The sequence below is a fragment of the Opisthocomus hoazin genome, chromosome 12 (genome assembly GCF_030867145.1).
Source record: "Opisthocomus hoazin isolate bOpiHoa1 chromosome 12, bOpiHoa1.hap1, whole genome shotgun sequence".
NCBI classification, from domain to species: domain Eukaryota; kingdom Metazoa; phylum Chordata; class Aves; order Opisthocomiformes; family Opisthocomidae; genus Opisthocomus; species Opisthocomus hoazin.
Genome location: NC_134425.1, coordinates 21,632,131 through 21,646,337, shown reverse-complemented (window position 1 = coordinate 21,646,337; position 14,207 = coordinate 21,632,131).

Below are 14,207 nucleotides of genomic sequence, written 5' to 3'. Positions count from 1 at the left end.
AGGGAAGGCTTTGGGAGGACCCAATAGCAGTCCCACAGTACCAATAAGGAGGTTATCAAGGATACAGAAGCAGGGTCCTCACAGTAATGTATGATGGAAGAATGAGAGATAAAGGACAAATTGAATCAAGAGAGGGTCAGATGGATCCTCAGCACAAGAAGGACATGGAACTGTTGGAGCGGGTCCAAAGGAGGGCTACAAAAATGATCCGAGGGCTGGAGCACCTCTCCTGTAAGGACAGGCTGAGAGAGTTGGGCTTGTTCAGCCTGGAGAAGAGAAGGCTGCGGGGAGACCTGATTGCAGCCTTTCAGTACTTAAAGGCAGCCTATAGGAAAGATGGGGACAATCTTTTTAGTAGAGATAACAGTGACAGGACGAGGGGTAATGGTTTTAAACTAAAACAGGGTAGGTTTAGGCTAGATATAAGGAAGAAATTCTTTACAATGAGGGTGGTGAAACACTGGAATGGGTTGCCCAGAGAGGTAGTGGAGGCCCCATCCCTGGAAACATTCAAGACCAGGTTGGACAGCGCTCTGAGCAACCTGGTCTAGTTAGCGGTGTCCCTGCTCGCTGCAGGGGGGGTTGGACTAGATGACCTCTAGGAGCCCCTTCCGACCCAAAACTTTCTATGATTCTACGATACAAGAAAAAAAAAAACCCACACACAAAAAAAATCTTTTGAGCATGAGGACAGCCAAGCAGTGGAACAAGTTGCCTAGTCTCAGTTCTTGGAGGTTTTCAAGACTCAAAAGGATAAGTCCTTGAGCAGCCTGATCTTCTAGCTGACCTTGCTTTCAGTGAGAGGTTGGGCTAGGTGATGTCCTGAGTTCCCTTCCAATCTGAATTAATCTATGATTATATTGACTTAGTAAGCAAAGTTGGGCCATAACTTCCACCAATAGTTAATCAAATTCAACAACAGAGCGAATAAAAGACAGTTAATATCTTCCACCAAACATGCTTTGACTTCATAAAAGTATTCACTACAGAGAACGTGAGGAACATGTGTACTGATAAAGCCAAAGTAAGAGCAAAAGGCATTAAACTTTCTTTTTTAAAAAAGGGAGGAATAAGCATACTAGATGCTGGCTTTACTAGCCTGAAAAGAGGAGCTGTATATAGATGATATTGCGATATTAATGGAATCAAGAATTTTGATATAAAAATTCTTGTATTTATACATAAGGAATTCTCTTTCTCCTATACCTGTCATCAAAGGAAGTTTCTCGAAAATCATCTTGATGTTTGAGACACAAGCTTGGTGCCTTATTTTTGCTTCAGTAACAGCAAGATTTTGCAGTTACTGTGTTTATGAGGAATCTTGAATCCTAATCTGCATATACACAGCTATAAAATTTGCCAATACAGAAAGATCCCTAAAGCTACACTGTGCTTTATTTACTTAGATATATGAATAAGAATGAAGAAGAGCTGGAGGACTGAGCAGCTGATCTATGATATTAAAGTAAAATTTAGAGTGTTTAATAGACATTGTTAATGAAACTCACAAGGCTATAAGCTTCCCAAAGAGCAATTTCACTATCATGTGGATTATTTCCAAAGATTGCCTTTGGGGCCAAGGTTTTTCTTTAATTTCTGACTTATTTTTTGAAAGAAAACTGTTCCAGTAAATAGATCACCATGGGAGCTGAGCATCCTGGCTCAAATAATAACACCTCATACTGACTCCCCTGGTATACAAGCAGTCTTCCACAGTGAATTCTTAAATTTACCCCATAGATAAACCAGCTGGGAAGGTTCTTCAGCACTACAGTGAACACCCTCTTCCAGACCATATGCCCTTTGTGACAGTCCCAGATTAACCCAGTTGTGTGAACTCAAAACCCACAAGTGGCACCTTTATAGGCCATAGGAATAACTCGGAGCTCTTTCTCTCTCTCAACCCTCCCCTAAACCTAAACACACACACCCCCCCAAGCAAACCTACCCCCCCATGCACCTCCCACCAAAAAGCAAGACATCCCCCCCCAAAAAAAAGTGCCCCACAATGTATTTATTTTTCTTTTTTTTTTTGTGTTACAGACTTTCATTATGTACAGAAAGGAAGAGAATTTTTTTTTTTTGTCCACGTGAAGCAGAATCAAGGGTGGAAATACTAAAAGAATTTGCTTTATTAAACTAGTTAAGATGTATAAACCCAAATTAGGGCACTTCCAAATTAAACCCAAACTGTAGACCAGTTACAACATCTCTAGAATTTAGGACAACATGCTTGTCTGCAACTCTTTTATTCTTTAAATCCACAACCAATTTTGTTTCATGAATTAAATAAGCAGTATGTTCAAGATTCCATTTGCAAGTGCATTGGCTCTTCCAGCTTAATGAAATGCCTCACTAACTTTACACATCCAAGCATTTCTGCATGGTCACTTCACATTTAACAATTCAGAAGAAACAGAAAATATCACAAAACACTTCTGTAATCAGATACGCCATTGTACTATAAGTTATTTTTGTGTACTAGTACTCTGCTAATAAATACAGAGGCAGCTGGTAGAGAAGCCTTTATGGTTAAACAGACCATCATCTCTTTATCACTGGTTAAGCAGAGAGAAATTCCTAAGGAGACAAACACTTGTTGTAAGAAGCTTACCTTCCCACTGCCAGACCAGTCAGATTAACGGCATTGTCAGTCACACCAAATCACCATGATTGTTACTTCACTTTAGTGCAAGCATTCCTGTTGCTTGCTAGTTTTGCATTTTAAAACCACAACAGCTTATTTAAGAGGGGAAAAAAAACAGCTTGTGTATCCAAGTTCCAAGTAAACCTTCATGCTTGCTTTTGTATTGAACAGCAGTTGCAAAAGGAGTTACGGTAGGAGATGAACTAAGGGCCTAGAAACCACCAGCAAAACAAAAGCTTATGAGGGAGATGGTAAATTTGTCAAGAAGCTCTTCCAGGACAAGAGGGCTCTGATTTCCTATTAACCTAAGATCAAAGCATCAGTACATTAACGTGTCAAAGACATGCAGAAAGGCTGTATGGCATATTGCACACTGTAAATGCTCTTTTTGCTTTGGAAAACTATCATCCTGTGCCAGGTTTATACACAAACAGACACTGTGAAGTACACTGAAACTTCTGTGAAAGCATTTCAACATCAGTTTCTGCAATAAGATACTGAACTTGCTACCTTTAACGCCAGCAGGTGACAACTGAGCCTAATGCTCAGTATCTTAGGACTCATAACTTCATTATGGGCTCATTTATTTAAGCACCAAACACATGATAAACCCTCTAAAAACCATCTTGGCCTGCACCAACAATTGCAATGAAACCAGTGCAGCATTCCCCACATACTTCAAAATTCAGGCTGCTTGTTCCTGTGCAGGCACTATAGTACAACCTGCTATAATGTTTATGCCTTCAGCTTTGAGTCTCTCTTCTTAGAGCCCTTCCATATTCATAACAGCAAGTTTAATAATGACCAGAACAGGAGCTACATCCACTAGGTTTAGCAAGTCCATTGTTTCATTACTGTGAAATCTGACCTATTCTTCCCCTTTCAAGAGTACAGTGGATCTCGCAACAACCTGTAGCCATGTTTGGGGCAGTTTACATGGAAATTCTGCACAGCCACATGGCTGCAGTTGTGCAGTCCTGTGGCATATGACATACTGATCCAGATGATGCTAATGGTGTGGGACCTAAAGTGCATTTACCTCCCACTGTAAATCCACATTTGATCTTCCTTTCCCGAGGTAGCTATATTTCGGTGATACTACATGAAGGCAAGAGATGGGCTTTTCAAAAATATAAGTGCTTAGGTGCTAAAGCCACACTTTCTGAAGTACTTGAATCATCAAGGTCTTTTGGAGGTATTTATGTACCTATACACTTCTGAAAATTCTGTAGAGCTCCTGTCTTTAGACCCTTACGTGCCCTGTAAAACTCTTAAGTACCTTCTGGAACAAGAACTGCCCTGTTAAAAAAAAGAAAGAGAAGCTGAAACTCCTGGAGCACGATCCATTACAATTGGATGAGTTGGAGGTAAGGAAACATTTGTTGATGTTTCACATTTCCACAAAATTATTCTAGATTTTAAAAACAAATGGAAAAAAACCCAAAAACCCCTATGTGATAGCTAGATGAATAACATCCCTACTGAAAAACAGAAAAGACAAGGATAAGAATATTGAAGTCAGTTAGTTTGATTTTTTCAAATGCACGTAATGTTCCCTCATAAAATTATCAAACAAGTTTATTATATTAAACATCAAATCACAACAGGTAAAGAAAATGCATCACATTTCCATCACTTAACAAGTGTCTATATACAACTATATATATAAAACTGTATTTTCTATATAGTGATGCAATGATGCAAATACTACATTTACTCCTTTTTTTGGCAAAATTTTGGAAATACTGTGAAAACAACAGGCCCAACAATACAAGCTCTATTTTCTCTACAAGATATTTTTTTTCCTATTATTTTCTTTATTACCGATTCACACTACAGGTTTTCCAATTGCCTAAGCAGACCTCTTTCTGCAAAACCCTTGACCTTTTTGCACTTTAGTTTCTCTATTCATAAATGGAAGTAACAATATGTACTTCCTAGCAATAATTCTCTAGAGATTCCAGGTGAAGAATCCTCTTTATGTCCCAAGAATTATCATTAGTCTGTAAATATTTTGCTTTGCAGCACCTTTAATGGATTTCTGCCTACAAAGAGCTTTTGTAAGCAGTTTAACACTAACTCATCATTGCAGTTCATGGCACCACATTTTGAAATAGGAACATTTTTAGGGCTTCATGATGGTAATCTACTTAAGCCTTTGGGAAAACACATACACAGGCAAAAGTTCATTCAAGTAAACAAGCTAATTTATATCATGGCTGATAGGTTATACTTAGCTTGGAGAGAAATATTACATCTAACTAGCTCAGATGGTATTTAGGCATCTGAAGATACCAATGAGAATCACAGCAAGATTTTCAGTAGTTATTTTTACTTTTAAATTAAATCTACTCTGAAACAGATTTCTCATGAGGAATCAAGACTAACACAAGGGAAAAATTGGTCTATCCAACTGCCTGCTTTCTTATTTATAAACAAACCATAAATATCCACTTTTTTCACTAAAACATTATGATATACCTCACTATTTAAGATGCAGCAAGACCACTAAAGCCAACATAAAAATGGACTTGCATAGACACACAAAAATGTCACATTAAAAATTGTCCTTATAATTAAGAGTTGGTCCTATGTTTTTTCAAGCTCAAAATTCTGGCTTCCCATCTGTGGTTTGGTTTCTTCCTCCCCAGTCACTCATCAATGCGTTAGAGTCAAATACAAAACATTGTAGGCTTACACCAAAGCAGTAACTTACACAGACTGCTAAAACAAGAAACCAATAAAAAAACCAACAATCGAAACTACAAGACAACTAGAAAATCAGAGGAAAAAAATCCCCAAACCTTACACGAAAAAAATGCCATCAAACTCTTCACACATCTGCATCGCCCTCCTAGTTCATCAAATTTTCAACTCAGAATGCAGAGTCTTTATGACACTGTCTATCTTTTGCTCTGAATTTCAGGTCACATGGCATAGCAGAACCTTAATTCAGCTGTCAGGTATTTCCATAATACCAGTTACCAATTATTCCACTATATATTCTGTTCACCTGTGAGCTAAATTACTTTCTCAGTGCATAGCTGTGCTGTGCTTGGGGAGTGGGGTATCACAGGTGTCTTCAATATCTCACTCACAGAAAGCTTCAGGTAACACCCTGGTTGAAGGGGGAACATGGATAAGGTTGCAGCTCACCACAATGTGTGCCATATTTTCTCCCCCTCTACTCTGGTAAGAAATGCCGAAATCCTTCCTGCTCTTTTTTCCGTCTTACCAGGAAAGTCATGGAAACAACTTGGCCTTTTTGCAAGTACAGGGATTGCAAGTGTTGCCCTGATGAGCTGCATAATAATAGGTCCTGATACAGACCCTCACACACTCGAAAGCCACTGCCTGCATCACGTAAGAACCACACAGTATATATATACACCATTTTTCTTCTCAACAGAAAATGTGCACGTATTTCCAACATTGTTCAGTAGCACAGAGAGTCAAATCCATTAGTAGAACAGGCAATACTCAGGAAGGCAGTTACAAATGTTACAAAGTGTAAAATTTTAAGCCTGTTGAACTTGTATTGTACAGTAGGATATGATTCAATACCCAGCTCCTTCCACAATCACAGTCTGTACAGAGACAGCATGAGACAATAGCTTTGTCTGTAACAATTTGGTGAGTTGTTACAACTCACAAACACAATCTATTCTGAAATATAAACACAGTTTTCAAATATACTGTCATATTTTCACTTGTGGAATAGAACTTGCTCTACATACCCACTCAGTGTGTTTCGGAGACTTCTGCTGAACAGTGCTTATCATATTCCCCACCCTTCTACACACTGATATCTGATCAGACCTTCTGTTCCATGTCTGCATTCACAAACCACAAGATAGCCTTAAACAAGACTCTAATAGACATTGTGCTTGTTTCACCCAGCAAGAAACTAGAAACCTTCATAACTTCAAATTTTCATAATAAAAAAAAAATAGTATTATAGAAGAGTATAGAACTATTCACTTTGTTGTATAAGGATGTCACCCTTTGAACTGGAAAGAGCTTTCTAGATAGAACAGCACACAACCTCTACTGTTTGTTTTGATACCAAAAAAGGTATCTCCTTGTCCAACAGTTTGCCTTCTTTAATGTGGCTGAATTAATCTTTTGTATGAATTTTTTTGTATATTTACAGCACTAGGAGATATTATCTTAATGAAACTTTTTCAAAGCACACCTACCCTGTATTTTATAGGAGGCAGAGAATACGTGCATGCAACACTAGTATTTCATCCATAACCACCACAGCTAAATAGGAGTCCTAGTAATCAGCAGGTACCACATACATCTTAGATTGGAAAAAAATTCTGTCTCTGCCACTACAGCACTGACTGACCATTGGCAACTCTGCTAACTCTCCACTTCTTTTTCTTCCACCTAAGGGCTTACGAACAGGTACAAAATTTAAGGCAGACTCATTACATCCTTCTTACTATGTATCACTCACCATTGGTGCATTATGATACAAATAAAAGACAAGCAAGAGCCTATCAGTGAGGAGAGAAATAAAGGGCCGTAACATTTTTACAGGAACATTACATACTCATTTAAGCTGCTTTGTTATTTGTATATAATTAAATATCTTATTAAAAGAAATCATAACCTCCCCTCCCAAATAGCTCCTCAAGCAGCAATTACATTCATCTACCAGAAACATTGGAATAATGTCCCTGAAAGGCCCTGAGACTAAACCCACCAGATGGGATAGATGAGATATTCTAGGCTTGTGCATGAATTATTTCAATCCATCATAATTTGGAAGACTCATAGCTGCTGTAATACTGGAAAGCTTAATTTGATTTCCGTTTATAAAGTAGGGCTTTGATGGATGATATAAAACAAAGGATAACCATCTAGCTACTATATCTTTATCTTCTGCACATTTTTGTTGACAGCAGAGAACTGAGGGCTCTGAGTCATGACCTACAGCAGTTTAAACCAATATGCCAGCTGTGACAACTGAGAAACCAACACACAGCAGCCCTGCAGTAGCAAGGGTAGCTGAAGTGAATCTTCTGCAAATAACACCGGTAATGTTTTAGGCCGCTACAACATATACTGCCTAGATAATCAGAACCCTAAATAATTTCTAGTCAAAGTTAAGGTATTAATGGTTTAAAACAAAAATAATTGTATGCACATCTTGAATCAGTAGAAACTCTGCAAATTAATGTCATTATCACACTAGCATTGTCTTAAAACATTTGATTTTTAGTGCTATCTCCTTACTTGTTTACTCAATTTCTCGCTCAACTCTGGAAGGGAAACAAATTTGAACATTGTGAAGCTGAGTGTTGATGTTACATGTTTCACATTAAGTTACATTCAGCCCTGGAAATTTCTCTTGAGATTAGGTGCTAGCAGTTGATAGACGCCCATGCCAAGACAATAAATGTAAAAAGTGAAATAAATGTTAAAAGTAAAAATATAGCATATTCTATTTCCCTAATGTAAAGAATCCTTGGGTAGCTACAAATGCAACAGAAAACATTAATTTGTTTCCAATGAATGTCAAATATTACTATTTTAATGCCCCTTCACTTCAGAATGTCAGGAATGTCCTTATCCATATTCTTGGTGTTCTGCCAGTAGGAGATCTGGCAAAGGACTCTGCTGTGCTCTTTTTAATTCAAAGCACTCTGCCGCAAAGATCTCCCACAGAAAAGTATTTATAAACCACAATGTATCTCCTGCTCTTCTCAGAAAGTATTGCCAGACCTTCATGCTCTGCCTTCTAGATATTTGCAATTTTCTTTTGTCTTTGCAAGACACACAATTGACTTGGGTTCATTTGGATTCAAGGTGCAGTAACGGTCCTCACACAAAGGAGTCATACTAAGACTGGCTTCAGTATCATTTAGTCTCTGTGATATCTTCTCTGATTTTTAATGTAATCCCTCTGAATTTCTTTTTTTTATTTCTTTTTCTAAATATAATTTCTCATGCACTGATATCTTAACTTTTAGCAATCAGATTTGTCCAAACAGCAGGTTTCTAGTTGCAGTTTTGAGTTCAGAGAACTCATATCAAAGATAAATACATCACTACCAATTTCATTGGCATCTCAAACCTAAACTGTCAGAAAACAGAAGAAAAATATAGTCCCTGAGCCAAGAAGTAAACAAAACCTAACATATGGCAGTAAGGATACCAATAAAGGTCTAAAACGATAGAATGAGGCACACAAGTGAACTTCTGCACTAAGACTGGGTAACCGTGCAAATATTTATTACCTTCATACATTATCCCATAACATTCTACATTTTCTTCCAAGGCCAAGCATGCAACCGTTTACCTTTAAACTGAAGCGTTAACAAGTGGCTCCCTCTACTGTTACAAGAATGTCAGTACTGGTATTTCGTCCCAGAAATTTGTAAAAATTATTTTGTGACCATCAAAATCATTATGTAAAATTGAAGAACTGAAACTCTAAAAGTTTGGATTCATCTTTAACATTTGTTTTAAAAAGGGTGTGTGTGTATGTCTATACCAACATACATGCAAGCCAGCCTTTTTATTTTTTGCTTTTATTTTTTACTAATAGCCTCTCAATAATATTTTGCTCATAGTTTCCTTTTAAAATTAATAATACTAAGACTCAATACCTCGAATGTTGTATGCTCATTCAACAGCCAGGTAGAAAAGTTATATATTACTTAGGGTTTGAATCACAATGCTTCCTATACTTAGTGACAAATTATAAGAAAATAAAACCTAATTGGTATATTTCAGCAGAACTCTGATGTCTTTGGAGCATAGTTTCTATTTTTTTAATTAAAAATACGTAATCTTTTAGTTCTCTTATGTACACTGAAAGTATCATTTCTGAAATAGTTAAACATATACTCAAGTGGAGACTGAAAAGGGGAACCTATGTATTAAAAACCAGTTTCCTCTTAAAAATGCTTCCTTTGAATTAGCCATTTAAAATGATATAATGCAATTTGACAGAATTTAGCCATAAGGCAGGCAGCAAAACTCATTTTTTCATACAAAGCTGCATGGTTTCAGCGGTACAATGGAACCACATTCTAAATATAGATGCATATACACACAGGTGAAAAATGTACATATCTAAAATCCATCTTTTTTAAAATTCATCAATTGTCTATCCCTTTTACTCAAGCATTGCAGCATTTCCACTGTATGCATAGAATCACAAACCCACATCTATGTGCAAGAATTGAGCACACACAGTAGCAGTCGGGGCACTAAAAATACTTTGAATGTGATTAGTTGCACTGCTGTAAGGCCCTTGGGTTTACATGCTGTGATAAAAGCGAGAAATCGAACATATCACAGACACACCTAGTTTTATAACCAGACTCCTCCAAATACCAGAATACCCCATGACAGTTTATACTGCTTCACACAGCAGATTAGGCAGTCTTTGAATCTGCAAACTAATTCTTATTTGAAACTATATTTATGCAAATAACAGGTCCTATACATGAATTACAGCAGAGCTACAAGCTTCCCAATAAAACAGATCCATCTAGAACATAAATCAGGCTCCAATCTAAAAATAGCATTGGATGCAGCTACAAAAAATTCCAGCAAGAAAGGCATTCATCTCAAACACAGCCTGCAAGCTTGCGAAGCAGAAGGAAACACTGTCAGTATTAGAAAACACTGTATGATTCACTGTTTTTCACAGAACTTTCTCAGGCACCTTCTCTGCTCTTGCAAAAGGTGGTTCAGAAATGCTCTTCCAAAACACAAACTACCCTAACACGGCACTGAAAGAGAGAGCAAAAACAGCAGCACCAGCACTGAATACTAGGACTTGTTTGTAGCTTTGCTTATTTACCACTGGAATAAAATGATTCACATTACACAATGCCTATCTTAAAACTCAGAGAAAAAACTGCTTTCAACAGCCAACTGTTGAATTTATCACAAAAATCTTGCACTCGTCCTCACACCAGGAATCAGAGTCACAGTCTCAGGACTCTATCCTGGAGACAGACATACTATAAAATGTTCAAGGGAGGGAGAGGGGAAGGCCACATCATTCACTCATAAGGAATGGTCCCTGTTATTTTCCACTCAAAACATTGCTTCTAGTTGTGTTTGTTCAGCACACAAGGTTGAATAGCACGAAGCATACTTTAGGAACGGACTTCAGCGAAAGAAATAAAGATTAAAACATATGTATCTTCTCACACCAGCACCTAAAACATTAACATGTACGCAACAAGGATCCACATAAGTGAAAGAAGACAAGTTCTTCAAGGAGCATGTTCACACACGCACGCAGGCCCCAGGCAGCTTAAGGGAGCCTAAAGTGAATATCAGACAGAGTGCAAAGAGAAAAGGCCATTCCTCTGTAAAACTGGGAACAAAGAAAGCCAAAAAATCACCTTGGGGTTCTGTCTTCACTGGATTAAGTAACTTTGTGACTCTGAAGTGATTCTTCTATTCCTGCATAAGTCTAAACATGAGTATTTATTTTGGCATAAGAACATAATACTTACAATTTTTTCAGGCATTGCTCAATCATTCAGGACAAGAAAAAAAAAACCCAAAATCTCTGCCATTAGTTGAAGCAAACCAATTCATGTGAACAGAAGCCTTGCTATATACCGAGGTAAAAAGAACGAGGACCATCGCTACTACAGATAGCTACAGCGTTTACACAGCATTTGCACCAAACCATTAAATCACAACCATAACAGGCAACACATTTGATTGTATCTCTTAGCAATTACTTAAATACAGAAGTGCAGTCTTGACCTCTCTGATACCCCTCACTTCTCCTGTAGGCTGTTCAGCACAGTGGGCTACCTGTAGTTTGCCATCTGTTTAATACTGACATTACTATCTCTTGTCAAGCCTAGCAGTGCGGATAAAGCAGCGAGATTTAAACTCAGCTAAACCACATACCTACTGCAGAGCGGCCCTGCACCCCGCTGAGGGCTTTGCTGTCACCACACAGTCAGCCATTGAGCAGGGGCTTGGCTCTTGCTCCCTCAGCCCCTGTCACCTTCCCACCAGCCTCTTTGCCCTCAGCGTCTTGCGTTCCTTCGCTCTCAAGCCTGCCTGCTTCCGCTGCAAAACTGGGCCAAGGCACAGCAAACTAGCACAGCAGCTGCCCAGGCTGCCATACAAGCTTGGAAAACCTTCTCTCAAGCACTGCATCAATCACCAACCACCTTCCCAGCTGTCCGGTTTCTCCACGCCCCTTTTCCCTCCCTCCTTGACACAGCCCACCTGAGGTGAAAGAAGATGGACACCGTCAGAGGCCTCATCATCCACAGCAGCAGGGCTGTTGTGGTGCTCGTTACAGGGTGGATGATGCCGGAGCCAGCTGAGAAAAGTCTTCACGTCACCCCTGGACATCTCCCTGCCGTAGTGGGATGAGGAGGGATTTACCAAGAAGCTCATTGCTGCGGTGAGGCTTGGGAGCTTGGTCACCACTTCCATCCGCCATATTGAGCAGTTTTAGGCAAGATGGTTCTTTCTTGTGCCTCAGTGTCTCTGTGTGAATAATGGGAATAATTACACTGGCCATCTGCATGGAACATTTTGGTTAATAAGAAAAAAGATACTCTTCAAATACTTTCCTTGGCAATTCTGTAGTTCCTCAGGTAAAAGGCCTTTTATTCCATGTTTTCCACCCATTAAAATCTAAGTATTCTCAGATCTGTCTATAAAAAGAATGGGAATTATGTAGTAGTATTCACACTATAAATTTGCCCTCTGCGTGCTCATTCTTCGTGTTAAACAAAAAGCAATTTACAATTATGTTGTTAGCTTATCATTAATCAGTTAGTATCTTTTCATAGGCAAAAACAACACGCAGGCACTTGCTGTATACCAGCACTATGCTGCATACCCATATATATATGTATACATACATATATATGTATACATACACCTACATGTATGTACCCATACATACATATGTATACATATATACCTGCATACAGGTATACTTGCTGTATACCTATTGCCCATAGGTAGTCTTCTCCTCAGCAAACTTGTGAATTGACCTATGTAATACTCGCATATGACTGTGTGGAAAAAACCTGTTCTGTTCTGTAACAGTTTCTTCCTAGAGATTTTTACCTAGTCATATTAAGATGTTTTCATCTTAACTTTTTTCAGTGAAAAACAGCTTCCCCACATATCACAGTATTTTGACTATTTTTCATATTTTTCTTTTTTCATACAAGTTAGCATTCGGAAATAGCATTTTGCAATAAACACAACAGTGTATTTCATATTTTTAAACTGATGTGCTTTTTCTCTTAGGTTCAGTCAACTCTGTCTTCCAAGATGATGGAAAAGGTGCCTGGAACACATAAGGCATTAACACTGGTAGGAAAATAAAGCCCAAATATCACGTTATGGGACATGCTGGGAAACACAGTAAGAAGACACTTCAACGGCATTAGCTCAGGTCCAGCAGGAATGACAAGTTCAGGCTCACCATCAGCGCAGGACTGGTTTTCAAAACCATGTCACTAATTGTACGTTTCTTTTGCCAGCAGAAAACACAATAATATATCTGAAGTGTAAACTGTCTGGGATTGGGAGCAATGCAGGAAGCAGAGTAGAGAGCTCTAAGATCATTGCTTAGAGCTGCATCCTTTTGGTCCTAAACCAACAAATCCAGAGTGCCTTGGGTATCTGAACTGCCACTGTTTGCTACACAGGGATCACAGCAGAACTATACCACAGTTACACATTAGTTATCACATAGACAACTACTTGAATGCACTCAAGTGATTATGATATTTTATTTTTTTTAGTATGGAGGTAGGAGATTATATATATACCTCCAGGATTTGGGGTTTTTTGCTGGTTATTACTCATTCTTGGCACTTTTTTACCATCACGGGTAAACTCCGGCCTGTTCAGGTAAAAGTAGCTGTATCTACCTGGAATTATGAATATCTTATCCTAGACAAAAGGGAAGTTCTGAGTAAGATCAAATAAATATTTCTTTATCTTCCCATTTCAATGGAAATACAAAGAAATTCAAAGCTGTATTAGCTATACATACCATTCACAGAAAATTATTCTAGGGATCAGGGACATTCTGGCTACATTTGGACTTAGACTTGACCTTTTCCACTGCTCATTCTACTTTGTATAGTTGATAGAGGAGAATCACAGACCAACCTACTTGCATAAAAAAGCATATTTTCTTTGACATTAAAAAAAAACAACAAACAAAAAAACTTTTCTCTTGGTTCGAAGAAAGCTTTTTGGTTGCTGTGTTTCATGCAGTGCTAGTTTTGTTGTGCACTGAAAGAGGCTGTTTATGGATTTTGTGAACAGCCATACTTACAGTAAGTAGGCTAATAGGGAACTAAGAAAAAGTGAAAACAAAACTGAAGGATACTAATGGTTTTGTTCTAAGTGCATTTGAGATGCCACCCTGGGTGTTCCTCTACCATATGGCATAGCTTTGCAACAGCTCCACTCATTTGCCTCAAAGAAAATTCAGACCATACTGGTTATGTTTGTCATCTTCCCCGTTAACAGAAATGCAGTGTTTAAAACTCATAGCTGAAGGGACAATAGAACCTAA